Raw genomic sequence first — 23,556 nt, forward strand, 5'->3', positions numbered from 1 at the left:
TACTGTGAAAGGAACTGGGTTTGGCAAAGTGATGCCTTAGCTAAGCTGTTAGTGTCCCACAGGTGATGTTATTTAAGACTGAATAACCAAGATTTTGATTAAAAAAAAATGACTGCAGACCAATTTACCTGGACCACAGAAGTAAAACCTATAGATATGGAGAGTACAGGACTTCTCCAAAAGGAACTAAATATTTATCCTACCAAACATACAGAGCAGAGCTTTTGTCAGAGGAGGAAAGAATGTCTTTCCTCTGGTACTGAGTTAGCAGGGACCTGGACTCTGAGATAAGCAGAGCCCTGGAGTGCTCTCGGTGGGAAATCAAACTGACCTTCACCAGGTAACGCGAGCACAGGCAGAGCTGAGCTTGGACTCAGGGGCTAGTGCTCCCTCCGCTTATCCAGCTCATAGCCTCTTGTCTACCCGCTGAATGAGATGGCAGAACAAGACTTCCTCTGTCAAGGAAATGACTCATGCAAATGTCAATGGATTTATGTTAAGTCTTTTAACCTGAAATTCTCAAGGCGTATCTTTCAGCCAAGCTACTAATACAGTTTGGTACTTTTCTAGTTGTTGCAATTATTTGTCTTGATTGTTTATTACCAAAACCTTAGGTCTCCTGAATTATTCCCGTCTCAAGAAAAACCACAAAAATGTATTCTGATCAGAGACAAGGGTCTTGGCCCTGCCAAGAATGAAGTATTGGCCCCTGTCCTAGTCCTACGCAAATGATGGTCAGGAGGACTCTTTTTTTTTAATGTGCTGATACTACACGTCATTAGAACCCACATAAATAAATACCTTCCAGTTATCCAGATCATCTGGAAACGAGGCATCAAGGAAATCTCAACCATCTTGGACAGTCTGTTTTTCCTGGAGTACAAGGTAATAAATATCCTTTCAATTATAAATTTTATTATCTTATTAAAAATATGGACAACTGGAAAGGCTGAGAATTAAAGGATTTACTTTAATTTGTTGACAATAACATTTTTATATTCCTTTATAGTCATGTGGCCTATGTTTTTAATTCTTTAAATATTGTCCCATGGACTCACATTTTATTTATTTTCAAATATGTTACTCTGATGCTTGTTCTGGGTTGTATTAGGGTTTTAAAATAGTGAGTGAAAACAAATTGCAGAAAAAGAGCTGTGACAAAAATCCTACATAGGTAGAATTTTAGAAGTTATCCCTATTTCCCTCCTCCATATTTAGAGTAATGAATATATGGAAAAATAAGAGGAACATCAATCAGCAGTTATAAGAGGGAAACATAAGGATGCAAGCCTTCCAGTAGATAATAATAGTTACATGAATTTGGTCTTGATATCATCCTCTTGAAGGTTCTCTCCCCATTTCAAATACTGTTTAACCTCAAAGATGGATTTTTTTTTTTTTTTTCAAAGATGGATTTTTTATATCAATCATTGGGAGCTTGGTTCAAGACATATTCTCTTATGGCATTTTACAGACCTAAGATTATTGGATATGTGTTGTCATTTTCTGTCTTGATTTATTTTAAAATTATAGCTCCCTTTGTAAAAAGTATTTCAAATGGCAGAATTAACTTTTATAATAACCATTTACCAAGTGATCCTTCTTACAAAAATGAATCAATTAATATACTATTGTTAAATATTATAGCATTCTTATGGAGAAGGAAAACAATTATATTTATCTTCAGAATGCCTCACCTCTCTTCTCATCCCAAAAAACAACAATAAAGGGCATTTTGTATATCATTTAAAAGACGTTCTAATAACAGTGTAGATTTTTTGTTTTCAAGAAAAATTAAAACGATTGAAATAAAAGTTACCATGATAGAGTAGAAAACAAAAAACCATGAATCTATTAGAATTTACTATCACATCAAATAAACCATCTACATCATAATATAGGAATACAGATAAGACAAATACTCACTTCTAAGTGGATATCATACTAATGATATCTACCTATTAAAGTCACTGTAAGAATCAAATGAAGTAATAACTGTGTTTCAAAAACTGTGTTTTTATAAACAGCTAGTAGACCAATATTCTCTTAAACTCACTAGGTAAATATTCCTAATAAGTATGAAATCTGCCTGCAACACAGGAGACCCCAATTTGATTCCTGGGTCAGGAAGATCCACTGGAGAAGGGATAAGTTACCCACTCCAGTATTCTTGGGCTTACTTGGTGGCTCAGGCAGTAAAGAATCCGCCCGCAATGTGGGAGACCTGGGTTTGATCCCTGGGTTGGGAAGATCCCATGCAGAAGGAAATGGCAACTAACTCCAGTATTCTGGCCTGGAGAATTCCATGGACAGAGGAGCCTGGTGGGCTACAGTCCATGGAGTCACAGAGTGTCACACACGACTGAGCAACTGTCCCTTTATGAAATGTTTTATACTGTACCTGAATGTGTGTGTGTATGATGTAGATCTTGAATTAGAGCCACACACCATTTATAAGGCATGTGAATCATAATCTATATTCCAATTGTTTAACAGACTTAGCAACTATACAACAACAACAAAATTATCTTCCAGAATCTCTAATCTATACATCCTTTGGTTCTTAATAGCATAATCTTCACTCAAGTTTCTTAAGAACGTGCTTGATCCAGGGTCAGGCTACATAAGCAGGAAAGGGTTACACATTTTCTAAGTCACACCCTTGGCGGATTCAAGTCAATGTATGGCAAAACCAATACAATACTGTAAAGTAAAATAAATTAATTAAAAAAAAGAATTAATACTCTTGTTTTACTTACAGATAAGAGTCAAAAGATGAAAGTGGTATTTCTGATCGCTTTCCTTTTGGTCATGGCTCACTGCACACCAGTAAGTAACCTCTTAATGTCTGTTTCTGCAAATCAGCCTTGGTTCATGCATTCTAATCTAAACTTTAATACTCAATCCTCAAAAAAAAAAAAAAAAAATCTATCATTGGAGTCAAAGTCACAGTCTCCATTTTAAGTTTCTTTGGAGCTAAAAGTAACTCTTTCAAGGTATTTTTAAAAACCCTGTTAGAGGGCTTCCCTGCTGGTCCAGTGGCTAAGATTCCGGGCTCCCCAGGCAGGGGGCCCGGGTTCGATCCCCAGTCAGGGAACCAGATCCCACATGCCGCACCTAAGACCCACAGGAGCGAAAAAATAAATAAAAATAAATATTAAAACACAAACAAACAACAACCCTGTTAGAAAAACAAAAGAAGACTGTCAGAAAAGCAACAGATTTGAGTCAAACCCTGCTAGTCAAACCTAGCAGGGAACCTTGCCTGGCCTCAGAGCACAGCTGTGGTTCTCAATCTTGGCTGCACTTTGGAATTGCTTGGGAAACTTTACAAAGTCCTAAGGCCTGGGTCCTGCCCTCCCAAGCCTGACTTAATTGGCCTGGGGCATGATGCAGGCATCAAGATTTTTATCATCTTCCCAGGTGACAGTTCCACTGGGCAGCCAAGGTTGAGAAGTGGTGGTGGAGAAGGGCCACGACTGCTCTGGAGAAGCCCTTAATGAACTCTGAGACAATCAGAAGCCCTGTGGGAGTAGGTTTAGGAAGACTGCAGCTCAGGTTGTTACTGTGAACAAATCAGAGAGTGAACATGATGAGACAATTACAGGCGTACCTTGGCAATATAACTAGTTCAGTTCCAGACCACAACAATAAAGCAAATATCTCAAGAAAGCGGGACATATGAATTTCTTTGCTTCCCAGTGCATATAAAAGTTATGTCTATATTATAACCTATTATGTACGTATGAAGGACTGATGTTGAAGCTGAAACTCCAATACTTTGACCACCTGATGTGAAGAGCTGACTCATTTGAAAAGACACTGATGCTGGGAAAGATTGAGGGCGAGAGGAGAAGGGGACGACAGAGGATGAGATGGTTGGATGGCATCACTGACTTAACAGGCATGAGTTTGAGTAAACTCCGGGAGTTGGTGATAAACAGGGAGGCCTGGCGTGCTGCAGTCCATGGGGTCACAAAGAGTCGGACACGACTGAGCGACTGAACTGAACTGATGTATGTATGCAGCAGTGTTAGGTCTACAAAACAATGTGCAACTTAATTTTGTTTACTTAAAGTTTTCCTTTTCTAAAATTTGTTTTTAAACCATGTGCACCTTTATTGAAAAATAATTTATTGCTAAAAAACAGTAACCATCATCTGAGCCTTTAGCAAGTCAGAATAGTAACATTAAAGATGACTGAGCACAGATCACCATGACAAATATAATAATAATCAAAAAGCTTGAAATACTGTTGAGAATTACCAAAATGTGACTCAGAGACATGAAGTGAGCGAGTGCTGGTGGAAAAATGGACAGTAGACCTGCTCGTCACAGGGTTGCCACAAACCTTCAATTTGTTTTTAAAAATATGCACTATCTGTGGAGCACAATAAAACTAGGTATGCTTATACTTGAGATAAGATTTTTGGTATTAAAACAGATTAGTGACTGATATTAACAGATACAACATTCATTCACTTATTCTAAAAACAAATGCTTCTAGAGATGGGCGATCATGCGAGGTGCCAAAACACAGTCCCTGCCTTTTGGGAATTCAAAGTCCAAGTCTCCTAGTTAATTACTATTATTGTCATTACATCTATTTCTTCAGTCTCCATATTCTGTCTCTCAATTTTCACAGGTACGAGAATTTAATCCTGGAATTCGCCATGATTACTTCTTAAACTGGCAGGTAATTGTGTGTTTTTAAAAAAGAAAAAAACAAACTTAAATTAGGAATATTTGTGGTCTCCTAGGAAAATGTGATGTAAAGAGAAAATATGTGAGACATTTTCAAGAAGTAATATTTTCAGGAGCATAAAGTATGATTACAAGATTTTCTCTTAGAAAAGAGAACCCTCCTACACTGTTGATGGGAATGTAAATTAGTGCAGCCGCTATGGAGAACAGTATGGAGGTCCCTCAGAAAAATAAAAATAGAACTGCCATATGATCCAGCAATCCCACTCCTGGGCATATATCCAGACAAAGCTGTAATTTGAAAAGATACATGCACCTCTGTGTTTATAGCTGCACTATTTACAACAGCCGGGACATGGAAGCAACCTAAATGTTCACTGATTGATGAATGGCTAAAGAAGATGTAGTACATATACAATGGAGTATTAGTCTTAAGAAAGAATGAAATATTAATAATGCCATTTGTAGCAACACAGATGAACCTAGAGATTATCATACCAAGTGAAGTAAGTCAGACAGAGAAAGACAAATATAACATGATATCACTTATGTGTGGAGTCTAAAATACGACACAAATGAACTTACCTACAAAACAGAAATAGACTCATAGACATAAAGAACAGCTTGTAGTTGCCAAGGGAAAGTGGGATGGAGGAGAGATGGATCGTGAGCTTGGGATTAGCAGATGCAAACTATGACGTATAAAATGTGTGTGTGAGTCATTCAGTCATGTCCGACTCTTTACGACCCTATAGCCTATAGCCCAGCAGGCTCCTCTGTCCATGGACTTCTCCAGGCAAGAATACTGGAGTGGGTGGCCATTCTCTTCTCCAGGGGACCTTCCCAATCCAGGGATCAAAGTCGGGTCTCCCACACTGCAGGTAGATGCTTTAGAGTCTGAGCTACTAGGGAAGCCCATATATAGAATGGATAACAACAAAGTTCTACTATTATAGCACAGGGGACTACATTCAATATCCTGTACTGAAAAGAATATGAAAAAGAATATATATGCATAACTGAGTCAGTGTGCCGTACAGCAGAAATTAATACTGTAAATCAACTATACTTGAAAAACTTAAAAAAAAATTTTTTTTCTCCAAGGTAGAAATGAAAAAAATCTAAGGTGGGAAGCATAGGAACCAGCCTCACTGGCATGGCTAGGAATTCTGTGGACAGTTCCTGCCAGTTGGGAAAATCATCTCCAGAGAAACAGACCTCTCCAGGCCTGTGAAAATCTGAACATCAGCCTTGAGTTATCTCTTGTCTGAGTGAACACCCCCACTCTCGGGGTGCAACTCATTTAGATTCTTCTCTTTTGCAAATAAGGGGACAACATAAGTCATGAAATTGCTTTTACAAATTTAACGTAATCTGACTTCAATAATCTAGAACCCAGAAATCACCAGAATATTTTGTTTTTACAACTTAATATTTTACTTTTCAGAGGATCCATCACAGAATGAGCCCATATCAACTATTCTTGTATCACAAGGTAAACTCATTCAATCTAATATCTAAAAGTCCTCATTAAAAAGTTACAAGTGTGATTAATTCCTTTTAGAAGACTTTATCTCAACTGACAAAGGTCTTTGTCCTTTTTTTTTTTTTTTTGCTAAGCAAGCTCAGAGATCAGTTTATACTTATTTTCAGGAATTATGTTTCGTATAGACTTTGATCTGTAGATGGCGGATTCTTGGTATATTGCTTGCTTCTTCACATCTCCCTGAAGATGCTTGGAGCATCTTTGAAAGCTCAGGTTTCTGCTCAGATAGAACTGTCAAAGTATACAGCTCTCTGTTCCTCACCTTGGTACTTGAGTGTCCGTCCTTTTCATAGGCAGGAATGAATCTCCATGTTTCTATGGATCCTTGTTGCTTTTTTTTTTTTTTTTTTTAATGAGGCTGCTAATCTCTGGAAAATTTTTGTACTAGTACTCTGCTCGGCTAACTCCTAACTCCACTCTCTTCATGTGTTTTGTTGTCCAATTAACATTACAAGCCCCTTTATTATTCACAGACCTTAAAGTAATTTTTGTAATTTCTTCTTGGAAGTAATTTTTTTTGAGAACTTAAAAAAATATCTTTGAACTGAAACAAAATTTCCTAACAATTAAGTGTCAGATAACTGTTTTGGTTTTCTTTTCCCCCTTGCAGTACCTTCAGAGGCTTTATGAACTCTGCAATGCCTTTGTAAGTTTTCATTCTTGATTTTTCTATCATTATCAGCACTTGAGAGAAGAACGAAGGCTCAGGAAAATAAAGGAAAAGACATAGGAAATGTGAAATCATGTTTGAGGGTTTGTCATCATAATACTGGCTAATTTCCCATTTATATCGTGTTTTTAATACAACTTTAAGTCACTTATTATATGAATTAAGAATGTTCCACATACTAACAAAATTACTAATTAATGGAAGAACTGATACTTGTGAATTTGTTTGAAAAGCCTTAGAATTTTTTGAAAATGTTGAAGACAGTTATTAAGCCAAAGTCCTCTCAAATTTTCATTACATGTATCCTACTAATAATATCTGAGAAGGAACTTCAATTTTAAAAAAAATACATATATTCATATATACATAAATATGTGAAGCCATTTAATAAATCATAATTTCCTTCCTTCCGCTTTTCAGCTCTAAAATGTCCATTTTATGTCAAAGACACCATCTTATCTTTTAATCCCTTGAGCATTTTAATCATAGCTATTTTAAAGTCAGTGTCTAGTAATCACAACTATTTGTATCTCCTGAGGGTCTGCCTCTCTGATCTAATTTTTTTTTCATTGTCAGTCCAGTCTTGTCCCTCCCACTCCCTGTGATACTTTTTTTAAACCTGGTTGTTGTTGATTGAGCAGTTAACATTGTTTTTGAAAACTGTAGACAAGCTGAGGTTCTAGATGAAACTGCCTTCCTCCAGACAGAAAGTATTTTTTTTCCTAGACTGTATAGACTATGGGCACAACATTCATAGACCACCTTGATCCATACAGAGACTGAGTTGATTAGAACAAGTCCCCCTGGTTCCTTCTTATTCCCAGGGTGAGGTCTTTGGAGTTCCACCATAAGACTGGTTACTCATTAAGTCTCCTTCTCCCTGCGTGCTAAGTCGCTTCCGTCGTGGCCGACTCTTTACAATCCCAGGAACATGTAGCCTCCCAGGCTCCTCTGTCATGGGATTCTCCAGGCAAGAAGACTGGAGTGTGCTGCCATGCCCTTCCCTCCTTCTCCCCGGCAGCCCCTGAACTTGAACTTTTGTCCCCTAGCCCTGTGGGTTTGCTAAAAGTCCTGCTGATCACTTCTCGGCCTTTTGGCTAAGATCAAGTGTTAAAAGTCCTGCTCAGCCACTACTTTTGGGATTGCCAATTGCCTTAAAAGTAAAGTCATATGTCTCCCTGGGATTTTTGCCTCCCCACAATCTCGAGTCCATAAAACCTCACTTTCTTCTACCTTCAGAAGCACGCTTAAACATTTGCGGGGAGCGGCGGTGTGGGGGTGGTGGTGTCCAACTCTTCCAGTTGTTCTTCCCAAAGGGATTGGCTGGAACAACAGGTTGGAAAGAAAGTAGTTGATTTTCCTTTCAATGATCAAATACAAACAATGTGAAATTTCATTAACTGTCCTACACATACAGAGAGCTAGAAGAAGCTGATAATTTTAATAAAACTAAAAAAAAAATGGTACTGGTTGAAAATTCTCTTATCTATAATAAACTTAACAATGTTTTATTATTCAAGTAGTGGCTATGTAATATTTGTATATTGAGTATTTATAGATGCATTCTTGTGTCTTGATTTTTGTCTTATCAGAGGAAACCACCAGTGAACAGAGGGACTACCACAGACTCCATGCTACCGTTCTCACCAGTCACAGAAACTGCTCCACCTCTGACTGCTACTCCATCAGGCCCCTTTACCCCACCAGGCCCCTTTACCCCTGAGACGGGGAGACATGTGATTCATGAAGTCCCACAGTGACTTCCTAGCCAAACACAGCATTCTTCCTCCTGCATTGTTTATCACCACAACTGATGATCAAAGACATCATCTCTCTGCTCCTTGGACCACAGCGCACCCTTTTCAATATCCTGGATAAAATGGCAATGCTTCATTAAAAACATGCTTTTATCACTCCTATTATTCCCGAGTGGAATGTCATTTTCCATCATTATCGACATTTAATGATAGATCAGGAAAATGAGCAGAGGAATCTCGGAAACAGGATCTCTTTCTCTGGGAAGTCACAAGCCTATAGTTAAGTACCAGAGGTTCTATGACAAAGGAAGGAAGGAAAAAGAATTTGGGGGAGGGGTATGCAGCCTGCAGTCTCTGCCAAACATGGGGAGGTGAGAGGTGACAGGACCATCCCCAGCCTACATCCAAGCCCTTGAGAGACTTCTGCGATGCTTTCCAGCAAGAGGAGATGGCATTTTGACCCTTTTAACTGGGAGGGAAACTGATAAAGCCATGAAGAAATGCACTTAAAATTTCTTTTTGTCTTATTTGAGAGGCAAAGTTACAAGTTTCTCCCTGATCTGTTTATACAGATGTACAAAGCAAAAAAGAAAAAAGATTTTGTGGATATGACTCATTCTCCATCTCTACAAATACTAGGTCCACTTTTCACGAAAGAGAATGGTAACCTTGGCACCTCTGAATTAAGAAAGATTTTGTGGATATGACTCATTCTCCATCTCTATAAATACTAGGTCCACTATTCACGAAAGAGAATGGTAACCTTGGCACCTCTGAATTAAGAACAATGATCACAATCTATTAGTCCTTTCTGTGCCTCCACAGTGAAAAACCACTACATGGCATTCATAGGGGGCTTTGGTTTTGTTTGGAAAGTTTCCCAAAGATCTCTCCTTACACCGGGTTACAACAGGCTATACCTAGAAATCAAAGGAAACGAAGTCTGCATACAAAAGGTGTGTGTGCATGCTACATCTCTAAGTCGTGTCCGACTCTTTGCAACCCTATGGACTGTAGCTCGCCAGGCTCCTCTGTCCATGGGATTCTCCAGGCAAGAGTACTGGAGTGGGTTGTCATGCCCTCCTCCTGGGGATCTTCCTAACACAGGGATCAGACCCTCATCTCTTAGGTCTCCTGCATTGGCAGCTGGATTCTTTACCACTAGCACCTCCTGGAAAGCCCATAGGAGAGGACACACAATCAACTTCATAGAAGTCAAAGTCTCAGACTTGAAAAGAACCTTAGAGGCCACAAAGTTGCCATCACCTGGGAGCTTGTTAGAAATGCAGGCGAGATCAGGCTCCACTGGGGACCAGCCCAAGCAGTATCTGCATTTAATCAGGACCCCCTGATTAAGTGCTCCTCCACATCACTGACATACAGACAGCTGCCAGAATACCTCAGTCTATGCAAGAGAGCCATTCCATAGTCCTTTCTTGGCTAACTTTGATCTTGGAAAAAGTCATTCTTTGTATAGAATTAAAATTTGGTTCTAACCCAACTCTGTAGTCATATCGGATAAACCCAGTCTGTTTTCTCAATGTTAACCTTTCAAATAAATAAAAATAACTTCCACAGTCCTGCATTCCTCCAAGCAAAACTTGCCCAGTCCTCCAACTATTCCCTCTGTGACACTGATTTTTCCCCACATTCTGGGAGTCTTTGCCAAAGATTCTCTAGTTTTTATATTGTCCCTACCCTCAATGGTGGTTTTCAGAACTGCACATAATACCACAGATGTGATCTGGAAAAGGACAAAAATGGGATGATTGTCTCTGACGTTCCAGATCCTACACCTGTTAATATGATCCAGGGCTGACCCTGTCTTTCTGGGTAACCACAAAGTCCTTCCCAAGCCTTGCTAAAAACATGGCGGATGTCTTCTGTGCCTGGACCCTTGGACTGAAGGACGGGGCCTCACTCACATTTACCCCTGTTATCACTTATGTGATTAGACCCAGATCAGCATTCTCACACACAGATATTTCTAATCTCATTAATTAAATGTATTCTCTAGCCTTTAAATGTAATACTCTAGTCTTTAAATGTATTCAAGTTCACAACTCAATGTTCTGCTGTTAGGCAGCCTGGATAGGAGAGTTTTGGGGGAGAATGGATCCATGTATATGTGTGGCTGAGTCCCTTCACTGTCCACTTGAAACCATCACAACATGGTTAGTTTTGTTTTGGTATACAAAAAAAAAAAAAAAAAAAAACCAGTGAAAAATAAAAAGTTTAAAGTTTGAAAAAAAATTTTAAAGGTAAGTATTTTTTTAAAAGCAATAAATAAATTCACGATCAGTAGTTCAATATATGGTCTTAACTCTGTTTGTTCACCTATCCATCCAAAAATTTTAAGTATCTCCTCAGTTTTAGGGGAAACAAATGAGAATAGGACAGTCTGGGCTCCTGTTTCTCATCTTTTTTTTTCATTTATTTTTATTAGATGGAGGCTAATTACTTTACAATATTGTAGTGGTTTTTGCCATACATTGACATGAATCAGCCATGGATTTACATGTGTTCCCCATCCCGATGCCCCTCCCTTCTGTCCTCATCTGATTCTCACTGTGTTGAAGCAGTATTTGCTATTCCTGGGAAAGTGAAAGTGAAGTCGCTCAGTCGTGTCTGACTCTTTGCAACCCCACCAGGCTCCTCCATCCATGGGATTCTCCAGGCAAGAACACTGGAGTGGGTTGCCATTTCCTTCTCCAGGGGATCTTCCCGACCCAGGGATCGAACCCGGGTCTCCCGCATTGTAGGCAGACGCTTTACCATCTGAGCCACCAGGGAAGTTCTAGGAATTCCTGGGAGGGTGCTGTTAAATATAATGAAATATATTTGATGGTATAGCAGATACCCTAAGGGCTATAAATTATAGTTTCATGAGCACTGAGAATGAACAGAGGAAGGACTTAAAGCAAATATTTACATGGCTAATAAAAGGAATGTGACATGCATCTTGACAGCTGGGACCTGTACGAAAATGCTTATCCAGAACTACCCAGTCCCGGCTCCACTTTAGAATCGTCTGGGGACTTTAAATACACCAAAGTCCAAGCCTACTGAATTGACCCTTTGTGGTTGTGGAAGGAACTAGAGCGTCACCATTTTTCAGTTGCCTGGGGTGGTCCTAACGTGTAGTGGGGTTTGAGACCCACAACTCTACATGGATTCTCGGAAGAACAGAGGTCTCTCTGCTCTCAGGGATTGGTTCCAGGACCCTCCACGGATACTAAGACCTGGGAGTGCTCAAGTTCCTTACATAAAGTGGCCTAGTATTTGCACATGACCTATACACATCCTTCCTCCCTGTATACTTTAAATCATTTCTAGATTACTTATAATACATAGTGGGTACTCAGTTGCTCAGTCCTGTCTGACCCTTTGTGACCACATGAACTGCAGCCCATCAGGCTCCTCTGTCCATGGAATTCTCCAGCCAAGAGTACTGGAGCAGGTTGCCATTTTCTTCTCCAGGGGATCTTCCCCACCCAGGGATCCAAGCCTGATCTCCTGCATTGGCAGGTGGACTTCTTTACTACTGAGCCACCAGGGAAGACCACTTATAATACCTAATACAACATAAGTACTATGTAAATAGATTTTACATTATATTTTTTAGGAAATAATGACTTGAAAAAAAGAAGTCTGCCTGTGTTCAGTACAGACACAACCATCATTGCCCTAACTACATAGTACAGGTAAAAAACAACCTAACATTTTCTTTCAACACTTAGATTGCTTTTGTTTAATGACCTCAAAGAGAACTACAGAGAATAAAACAGTATTTAAAACACAAGTGCACAGAGGAAAACATAAAGAAACTATAAATTCATTCCCTCTGTCTTCCACACATACACATCAGCTGCTAACACTCACCAAAACCCTGGTTCTTCTCACCTGATAACCCTAGATAACCATGTCGATGATGCTGAGGACAACTGCCTGTATGGTGCCTACAGAGCCCATGGGGATGTGTGGCACTGAGATTTCAGGCTAAGCTGAACTTCTGACAGAACATCAGAAGGATCATCTCAGTGGGAGGAACTGGGTCCTGATTATAGATTATGGATGCTTCAGAGGAGGCTCTTCTCCAGTGGACCACATTCTGTCAGAATTCTCCACCATGACCCGTGCATCTTGGGTGGCCCCACACGGCATGGCTTAGTTTCATTGAGTTAGACAAGGCTGTGGTCCATGTGATCAGATTGGCTAGTTGTCTGTGATTGTGGTTTCAGTCTGTCTGCCCTCTGATGCTGTTGGACTGCAAGGAGATCCAACTAGTCCATCCTAAAGGAGATCAGTCCTGGGTGTTCGTTGGAAGGACTGATGTTGAAGCTGAAACTCCAATACTTTGGCCACCTGATGTGAAGAGCTGACTCATTGGAAAAGACCCTGATGCTGGGAAAGATTGAGGGCAGGAAGAGAAGGGGATGGCAGAGGATGAGATGGTTGGATGGCATCACCGACTCAATGGACATGGTTTGGGTGGACTCCGGGAGATGGTGATGGACAGGGAGGCCTGGCGTGCTGTGGTTCATGAGTGGCAGAGAGTCAGACATGACTGAGCGACTGAACTGAACTGACCTGAACAGAGGAGGCTCAGTAACAGCCAGGACCTGTTATATAATAGAAAACTGTTCCCTTTGGAAGTGTCACTAACCACACGCTCCTTGAAAATCAGACGCCTCAACACTTGCACCTGTTGGAAAGCTGCCACAAACTTTTCAAATATCCAAACCAAAAAAACCCACTGTAAAAATTCTATCCAAGGCAAACCATTCAATATCATGGTAATCCAAGTCTATGCCCCGACTGGTAGTGCTGAAAAGCTGAAGTTGAACAGTTCTATGAAGACCTACAAGACCTTCTAGAACTAACACCCAAAAAAGACATCCTTTTCATTACAGGGGACTGGAATACAAAAGTAGGAAGTCAAGAAACACCTGGAGTAACAGGCAAATTTGGCCTTGGAGCACAGAATGAAGCAGGACAAAGGCTAATAGAGTTCTGCCAAGAGAACACACTGGTCATAGCAAACACCCTCTTCCAACAACACAAGAGAAGACTCTACACTTGGACATCACCAGATAGTCAACACCGAAATCAGACTGATTATATTCTTTGCAGCCAAAGATGGAGAAGCTCTATACAGTCAGCAAAAACAAGACCAGGAGCTGACTCAGATCATGAACTCCTTATTGCCAAATTCAGACTTAAATAGAAGAAAGTAGGGAAAACCACTAGACTATTCAGGTATGACCTAAATCAAATCCCTTATGATTATACAGTGGGAGTGAGAAATAGATTTAAGGGACTAGATCTGATAAACAGAGTGCCTGATGAACTACGGATGGAGGTTCATGACACTGTACAGGAGACAGGGATCAAGACCATCCCCAAGAAAAAGAAATGCAAAAAAGCAAAATGGCTGTCTGAGGAGGCCTAACAAATAGCTGTTAAAAGAAGAGAAGCAGAAAGCAAAGGAGAAAAGGAAAGATATACCCATTTGAATGCAGAGTTTCAAAGAGTAGCAAGGAGAGATAAGAAAGCCTTCCTCAGAGATCGAAGCAAGGAAATAGAGGAAAACAATAGAATGGGAAGACTAGAGATCTCTTCAAGAAAATTAAGAGATACCAAGGGAACATTTCATGCAAAGATGGGTTCGATAAAGGACAGAAATGGTATGGACCTAACAGAAGCAGAAGATATTAAGAAGAGGTGGCAAGAATACACAGAAGAACTGTACAAAAAAGATCACCACGACCCAGATAATCACGATAGTGTGATCACTCACCTAGAACCAGACATCCTGGAATGTGAAGTCAAGTGGGCCTTAGGAAGCATCACTATGAACAAAGCTAGTGGAGGTGATGGAATTCCAGTTGAGCTATTTCAAATCCTAAAAGATGATGCTGTGAAAGTGCTGCACTCAATATGCCAGCAAATTTGGAAAACTCAGCAGTGGCCACAGGACTGGAAAAGGTCAGTTTTCATTCCAGTCCCAAAGAAAGGCAATGCCAAAGAATGGTCGAACTACTGCACAATTGCAATCTCACACGTTAGTAAAGTAATGCTCAAAATTCTCCAGGCCAGGCTTCAAGAATACGTGAACCAGATGTTCAGGCTGGTTTTAGAAAAGGCAGAGGAACCAGAGATCAAAATGCCAATATCCTCTGGATCATCAAAAAAGCAAAAGAGTTTCATAAAAAGATCTGGTTCTGCTTTATTGACTATGCCAAAGCCTTTGACTGTGTGGATCACAATAAATTGGAAAATTCTTAAAGAGATGGGAATACCAAACCACCTGACCTGCTTCTTGAGAAACCTGTATCCAGGTCAGGAAGCAACAGTTAGAACTGGGCATGGAACAACAGATTGGTTCCAAATAAGAAAAGCTCCATCTAGTCAGGCTATGGCTTTTCCAGGAGTCATGTATGGATGTGAGAATTGGACTATAAAGAAAGCTGAGCGCTGAAAAATTGATGCTTTTGAACTGTGGTGTTGGAGAAGACTCTTGAGATTCCCTTGGACAGCAAGGAGATCCAACCAGTCCATCCTAAATGAAATCAGTCCTGAATATTCACTTGAAGGACTGATGTTGAAGCTGAAACTCCAATACTTTAGCCATCTGATGCGAAGAACTGTCTCGTTTGAAAAGACCCTGATGGTGAGAAAGATTGAAGGCGGGAGGAGAAGGGGACGACAGAGGATGAGATGGTTGGATGGCATCACCAACTCAATGGACATGAATGAGTTTGAGTAAACTCTTGGAGTTGATGTTGGACAGGGAAGCCTGGTGTGCTGCAGTCACGGGGTAGCAAAGAGTCGGACACAACTGATGGACTGAACTGAACAATTCTGTCTCATCATCGAGCTCTCAGTGGTTCACATCGTACCCCTCTCCAAACACCTGAAGCTGAAAGTGCCCCTGTCACCGCTTACCTTCAGATTACGAACACTCCAAATATACAGTCATTCTCTTCATGCAAGCTCTAGTCCGTCATTTACAAAAGAAAGACTTCTCCGAACGACAGAAGCCAGGTAATAATATTTTGGATCCCAGAGTATCTGCGAAAATCATAAATATGCGTACAATGTGAACAAGGTCAGAAGACACTCCGCAAATTTACATGCTCCACACCCCTTTTAAGTGACGTCATTCTCTAGCTCTTGAGAATGAGGAACAAATTTGCAGGTTTTATGAAGGTGGAAGGGTGAATGACAGCCCACCAAAACTGTCTACATCCCAATCTCTGGAACCTGCTAATATGTTCAGTTCAGTTCAGTTCAGTCGCTCAATTGTGTCCGACTCTCAGACCCCATGAACCGCAGCACGCCAGGCCTCCCTGTCTATCACCAACTCCCAGAGCCCAGCCAAACCCATGTCCATCGAGTCAGTGATGCTGTTCAACCATCTCATCCTCTGTCGTCCCCTTCTCCTCCTGCCCTCAATCTTTCCCAGCATCAGGGTCTTTTCCAATGAGTCAGCTCTCCGCATCAAGTGGCCAAAGTATTGGAGTTTCAGCTTCAACATCAGTCCTTCCAAAGAACACCCAGGACTGATCTCCTTTAGGATGGACTGGTTGAATCTCCTTGCAGTCCAAGGAACTCCCAAGAGTCTTCTCCAACACCACAGTTGAAAAGCATCAATTCTGCGGCGCTCAGCTTTCTTTATAGTCCAACTCTCATATCCATACATGACTACTGGAAAAACCATAGCCTTGACTAGACGGACCTTTGTTGGCAAAGCAATGTCTCAGCTTTTTAATATGCTGTCTAGGTTGGTCATAACTTTCCTTCCAAGGAGTAAGCGTCTTTTAATCTCATGGTTGCAATCACCATCTGCAGTGATTTTGGAGCCCAGAAAAATAAAGTCAGTCACTGTTTCCTAATATGTTACTTCATACAAAAAAGAAACTTTGGCTAATGTGATTAAGGACTTGAGCCGGAGAGCGGTATTGAAAACTACCAAGACGACCTTTTAATAGGAAAGGCCAGAGAAAATAGATGTCAGCAGACACAAGATGCTAACATCGCTTGCTTCAAAATGAAAGAAAAGACAACAGCAGCTAATTCACAGAGGTGGCAGAAGAGGAAAGAGGAAATTCTTCCCAAGGAAAGAAAGGGAGCGCCTGCATTTCGATGTTCGGCCTGTAAAACCTGATTTTTCTGAACACTTTCAAGCTAGCGGTTAACGTACTACAGCCTCAGAAAATAGTACCTTAAAGATCAGAAACCCAAACCTGCGGCGGCCATGTGGTCTGACACCCGCCTCTGCGCACACCCGCAAGAGGGCGGGGCTAATGACGTAAAACGACGCGCTCCTTACGCAGGTAGTACTGATGCGAGAAAATAATTCATGGAAAAAGGCTGATTATGGGAAGGATAGAAAGTGAAAGGAGAAGGTAAACAACTCAGCAAACCGTGAACTCAAATTCCAGAGAATAATTAACGACAAAGAAAGCTAGGTGTGTTGGAAAAGATCGCGAAATATTAACTTAGTATTTACATAATACATAAAAACCACCACCACTCCTTAAGTTTCACTGAATAGTAAACAGTCGAAAGTTCTGTTTTTAAACAAAGGAATATCAGGGGAAAGCGCGAACGCAGTCCCCCACTACCACAAATTATGCAGTCGAGTTTCCCACATTTGGGGAAATCGCAGGGGTCAGCACATCCGGAGTGCAATGGATAAGCCTCGCCCTGGGAAAACCACCTTCGTGATCATGGTATCTCCCCTGCCAGGTAAGTATGAGTTGCTATCACTGCTTGGTACCACACCATCAGATTCAAGTCACTCTCTACGTAGGACGACTTTTCTCCTGCGGTCTATACCACTCCCCTTCTGAGGTATAAAGAGTTTCCAAGAGATAATTACCACCAGCAGCATTTGACATCTGGAAATTGTCTAAACTCTTAGGAAATATGTATGTAGTTTAAGCACGACCAGCAGTCACTGCGCGTATCTACATATTCCACACCCCTTCCGTGATCTCATTTAGCGCGCGTCCTGTTCCTAGCATTGTTAATGGCGCAGTCCCAATAAAACTTGTAAAGGTAAAGACGCTGCACAAACTTAGACAATATAAGTTAGCTTCTATCTTGAAAGCCTTGGGACAAGTGACGTCGATGTTGACATCTGGCGCGGTTCAACAAGCCGCTGTCCACGTAACTAAAACAGCAAGTCAGGAAAGATGAAACTTGACCAAAAACAAAAAACCTACGTTCGATAATCTAGTCCTTGGGTCGATAAAAGTAGGTTGTCAGTTTAAAGCTTCAAGCCCAAGGACAAATCATGCTTTCTTTCAAACAAGCAGCAAACGATCGCTCTTAACCTGAAAGGTCAGTTGCACAAACACTCACTTTTACTCTGGCAAACTAGACGGACAAGCTCACACAAGCGCCCCCCTACCTCATATCTGTGAAGTCTCCGGAGTCTGCACAGCCGCAGTGATCACACTCCGCCAGTGGAAACCAGCTTCGTGATCAGTGTCTCCCTTCCCAAACAAGAATAAGCTGTGTTTCCTTGTATTCTTAAACTCTCCGGTGGCTACAAGCAGAGGGTCATCTGTTTCCTTTTTCACAGACCTTTGAAATTCAGAACAAGACTGCAGGAGAATCCATCTTGCAAGGAAGAAACTTCTGAGCCCTCCTAGACTCATATTAGACTTCCAAAAGAGCAAATCCTGTCTCAGACAGCAGTTAGTAATTCACATTTCCACGTTCACGGAATAAATATTATCAGTGTCCCCAGTCCTCTCCCTCTCTCTGTTAGGAAACAGAGGTCTTGGCCTTCCCCAATCAATAGAAATTGACGCAGCCCGTGCTGCAGCAGGAGATGGGGAGAATAAACAACAGGTCCCCTTGATTGCTGGTTCCCCAGAGTAGGAGCGAAGCTTATTATTATGGCTAAAAGGAGACTCTGCCTTGGGCCCACCAGTGTAATAAACTGCACTCCACTATCTGCATTGTCTTTCTGAGTGAGTTTGTTTCCCGGAACGCGTGGCTACAACAGCACCAATACTCTTTTGGTATTCTCCCTTTGGCCGAAATAAATTAGCCAGAGTTTTGTATCTTTAAAACAGGAAAAAATAATGCTATTTCTAAAAATCTTAATAAAATGAACCAGAATAACTGAGAGCACAGAGGTGTCTGAGGTGGGTAGAGACACAAATATTATCAGAGCAAGAAAGAAGTGAGCTCTGTTGTTGAAAGGAAAAGCCAATTCTGACTCCATGTTGGAACAGTTCTTTGATTTGCATTACTGCACTTTTATTATTATAATCATACATAATGGCCTGCCTCCTGCCCTCTCAGCTAACTATTAAACTAAAGTGCCGGGAGGGGGTATCAGGATGGGGAACACATGTAAATCTATGGCTGATTCATGTCAGTGTATGGCAAAAACCACTACAATGTTGTAAAGTAATTAGCCTCCAACTAATAAAAATAAATGAAAAATAAAAATAAAAAATAAAATAAAGTACCTTCGTTCAAGACCCTGTACATCTGCTGGATGGCAAGAAGGAAGAAATTAACATATCCCCTGCCTGAGGCTTGCCATCTAGAACATATTAGAAAGGATTAATGACCTTTTTACTTTGTTTCCTCACCTCCCCCATCTCTGTTCAGTAAAAGGACCTGGCACTCAGAGGACCTCCCCCCCAGAAGATGGTCATTTTGAAACACTAGTTTGGTATCTTATAAGTGGGAAGCTTTCTGAGCTTTCCCAATAAAGTCATATTCCTTGCCTCAACACTTCCTTGCTCAGATTCATTGGCCTGTCTTGCCAGGACCAGGGCCAGCTTGGACTTGGTAATAATGTGAGCTGCAACTATTCCTGAAATCTGACCTTTTGACAGTCTACTAGTTTGATTTTTTACAGACTATCTCCTCCAAAGTATTATGTAATATAGACATACATATGATACATACATACACCCACATAAATATATATATAGATAAAATCTATATATATTTTGTTTTGTGACATTTAAGTTTAGATACTTGGAACTCTAGTTTGGGAAACACTCATGTAAGGGGAAAAAAGTGGTGCTAGACTGGGCTTCCCAGGTGGTACTAGTGGTAAAGAACTCTCTTGCCCGAACAGGTAGACTTAAGAGATGTGGGTTCAATCCCTGGGTTTGCAAGATCCCCTGGAGGAGGCCATGGCAACCCACTCCATTATTCTTGCCAGGAGACTCCCATGGACAGAGGAGCCTGGCAGGCTACGGTCCACTAGATCACACAGCGCTGGAAACCACTGAGCGACTAACACCCTATACTAAACCAGTAGTCTAGTGTATGTGTTCGTGTATGCTAAGTTGCTTCAGCTGTGTTCAACTCTGTGCAACCCTATGTACTGTGGTCCACCAGGCTTCTCTGTCCATGGATTCTCCAGGCAAGAATACCGAAGTGGGTTGCCAATCCCTTTTCTAGGGGATTTTCCTGACCCGGGGTTCAAACCTGTGTCTCCTGCATTACAGGCAGATTCTTTACCAACCGAGCCACCAGATTACTGTTACCATCAAACAAATTTTAAATGCAAAATGCCATTTTCATATTTGCGACTAAGAGTGCTTTCTTAAATAATAGAGCTGTCCAAGAGCCCATAGTCTTTCAAGACTAGTCTCAATATTTTACAAAAAAATTCAGGGGCTTCCCTGGTGGTCCAGGGGTTAAGAATCCACCTGCCAATGCAGGAGACAGAGGTTCAACCCCTGGTCAGAGAACTAAGGTCCCACATGCCATGGAACAACTAAGCCCATGCATCACAAGTACCGAAGCTTGTGCACCATTACTCCTGAGGCACTCTAGAGCTGGTGCTCCGCAACAAAAGAAGCCACCACAATTCGAAGCCCGGGCACCACAATGAAGAGCCCCTGCTCACCGCAACTAGGGAAAGCCCACATGTAGCAATGAAGAGCCAGTGCAACCAAAAATAAATAATTTAAATTAAAAAATTTTAAAGAAATTCATTGATTTTGGCCTAGTAATCAAAATATTTGTCTGAGACAGTCTGCCTCAGGGCAAGAAGGTCTCCCACTCCCTGGTAGCTCAAGCGGGTTAATTAAAGCATTAGCATTATAATCCTCACAGAAGCCCTGAAGATCTGAATATCCTTTGAGGAGAGTCGTATTTGATTAGAAAAACATAAGGAAATACACATTGTGTTAAGTACTAACATAAGTTAGCATAGAGAAAGCTTCTTTAGTCATTTTACAAAGGTTGAAAACCTCTTGCCAAAACCAAAGTAGACATAATAATCTCATAGGTAAATCTCATCTATGAACAAAAATGTAAAACTCTTAACTAAACCTATAAAATCTTTATGCACTGAAGCTAGTAGGGTATTGAAAGACATATGCAATAACTAAATAGGTTTTACACCAGGAACATAGGCCTGAAGTACACATAAGTATACTGTACATATATGCAGGATACAAATTCACTCTCTAGAAATCTCTGTTGGAGGACTCCCCTTGCAGGTTGTGGATGTGTACATTTTCTGGTACATTTCTATGTGCCCACCAAGGGTAACACTGGAGCAAAGGCCAGCACAAGAGATGTGATGTAACTTGCTGCTGCTGCTTACTCACTTCAGTTGTGTCTGACTCTGCGCAACCCGATGGACCGTAGCCTGCCAGGCTCCTCTGTCCATGGGATTCTCTAGGCAAGAGCACTAGAATGGGTTGCCATGCCCTTCATCAGGGGATCTTCCTGACCCAGGGATTGAACCTGGGTCTTCTGCACTGCAGGCAGATTCTTTACCACTGAACCATCAGAGAAACCCCGTGATATGACTTAGATTCACTCAATTAGAATTTGACATCTGCCTTGTAGTTTCCTCTGACAACAGCGGTAGTTATCACTTGGAAAAAAATAAAAACTGACACATAAAGCATTTCAAATATTACTTGTCTGCAGGATTTGGTTTTGTTTCTTTGATGGGTTCTCTGCTGGCTAGGAATTCATTGTTCGTGTACGGTACACCCGGGCCTCACCCAGCTTCTGACGTGCACGGTCCCCTCCAGCCTCGGTATAATTATGTGAAATCAGGGATGTGTGGTTGACTGCAAAGCCAGGGGTAAGCAGTTCTCTTAAAAGCAAATCCTGAAAACAGACTGTCACTGCCCATCTGACATCATGTTTTGTAAGGCTGCCTGTCTAGAGAGCACACAACGCCACAGGCATTCTCTGGGGTTAAGAGAAGGCCTGGTCGGTCTTACTCTCGGTGGAGCTTCCTGTCTGTCTCACAAAGCTCCAGCGGCAGCAGGTGAGTTTTGAGGAGTTGGGAGGGAAACACCTACCCTCAGATTTATTGATTTATGGACCTGAGGCTTAGTGAACCTTTTGGTGTCAGCTAGAGGGGAACTCTTTCTGGTGGATGTGGCAACAGGAGATGGTCACTGGAATAGAGCGGAGTGTTTGTATCCTGGGGGTGGGCAACAGGCCCACTGGGGAAGGAAAACATTTTAAGATTTTTATATTTTTAAATTCCATACTTTAAACTTGTTTTTCAGTGATTTCTATAATGTACATAAAAAATATGCAGTAGCACATGCTTAAGGATGGATACATAATTAAATGATATCTATATCTATACATTTATATATATATGGTGCATGCTCAAAATTTTTTACTGATGAAATGTATGATAAAAACCAACAAGAAACAAGACCGTGGTGGTAGAAGTTTGTGAGGCAAGCGAGCCTGTTGATTTGCCTGCAAGGTCTCCAGTTCCTTCTCCCTAAAGTTCTCCCCCAGCAGTTTTGCTGAAGGGAAAAGGCAGAAATGGAATCAGCCAAGTGTGTGGCTGTGAAAGACTTCTTCATACATTCCTTTGTTATTCAAACTTGAAATGGTAAGACTAGGTCATTATATGTTTTCCCCTTTCCCAAACCTGTAGAGGAGCGTATAGTTTAGCAGAAGCGCTGAAGGAACCCAAACAACCCCATACCTACAAGACGTTTTAAAAATTAGGATCTACTGGATAAAAGGGACATTTTACTTAGACTGTTTACTTTCCTAAAGTCACTCCAACCATGCTTTAGAAACAAAATTTAGCAGAGCAGGTAATTTAAACATGTGTTGGTTATTTTGTAGCTTGTTTGTGTGTACCTAGTTGCTCAGTCCTGCCCAACTCTTGGGACCCCACAGACTGTAGCCTGCCAGGCTCCTCTGTCCACGGGATTCTCCAGGCAAGGATAATGGAATGGGTTGCCATTTCCTGCTCCAGGGGATCTTCCCGACCCAGGAAAGAAACCCAGGTCTCCTGTGTTGCAGGCAGTCTCTTTACCAACCGAACTGTGAAGGAAGCCCCTTGTAGCTTGTTGGGAAGGTCAAGCAGCACAGCGCCTTGGCTGTAATGAGAGCTTAGTGAGGGTTAGTTTTATTATGACTGGTTTTTTAATTATTATTTAAATTTTTTTATCGTTATGACAGAACTCCCACTTGGCCTAACTTTCTTGAGGTGGTTCTCTAGATTTCTGGAAGCTATTTGGGACCCTGAGAAATGTATTCTCTGAATACATTCTCTGAGAAATGTATTCCCTTTCTCCAGGCAGTTCTGGCTTCACTTCTCATTGTCCCTGACCAAACATGAGTGCTTAATTCTCCTCTGACATGGAGCATTCTTAATAAGCAGATTGGGCCAGGTTGCTTTTCCTTCATAAGGGCCCAGTATAACTGGCAGACCTGACAAGCTTCAGTAAAAAGATACCAACTTTCATCTCTTTATCTGTCACCTTGCACGGTAAATGTTTGTTGGATTGAACCGAATATTAGGAGAGGCAGTAACTTAAGTCAAAAGAATGATTATTTAAAGGTGGAATATCAGATGATATCATAGGGAGGGACAGAGAGCTCAT

General features: G+C 41.2%; 1 long non-coding RNA gene and 1 other non-coding gene across 3 annotated transcripts in view; both read right to left on the reverse strand.

Annotated features, from left to right (window-relative positions):
- Nucleotides 1-18,183, reverse strand: part of LOC136152853 (uncharacterized) — a 52,857-nt gene extending 34,674 nt beyond the window's left edge. The window contains exons 1-2 of one of the 2 annotated variants that reach the window (XR_010660278.1): nt 18,099-18,183; nt 15,626-15,751 (exon numbers count right to left, since the gene is read on the reverse strand). This is a non-coding gene — a long non-coding RNA (uncharacterized lncRNA). Of the gene's footprint in view, nt 1-15,625; nt 15,752-16,904; nt 16,960-18,098 lie in introns of those variants that run through there. The other variant, XR_010660277.1, reaches the window with a different exon arrangement.
- On the reverse strand, nt 17,276-17,439 carry LOC136153093 (U1 spliceosomal RNA). The gene has a single exon (XR_010660334.1). It is a non-coding gene; the product is annotated as a U1 spliceosomal RNA (small nuclear RNA).
- Nucleotides 18,184-23,556: the final 5,373 nt, after the last annotated feature.

Source organism: Muntiacus reevesi, chromosome 22 (assembly GCF_963930625.1).
Source record: "Muntiacus reevesi chromosome 22, mMunRee1.1, whole genome shotgun sequence".
Classification (NCBI taxonomy): domain Eukaryota; kingdom Metazoa; phylum Chordata; class Mammalia; order Artiodactyla; family Cervidae; genus Muntiacus; species Muntiacus reevesi.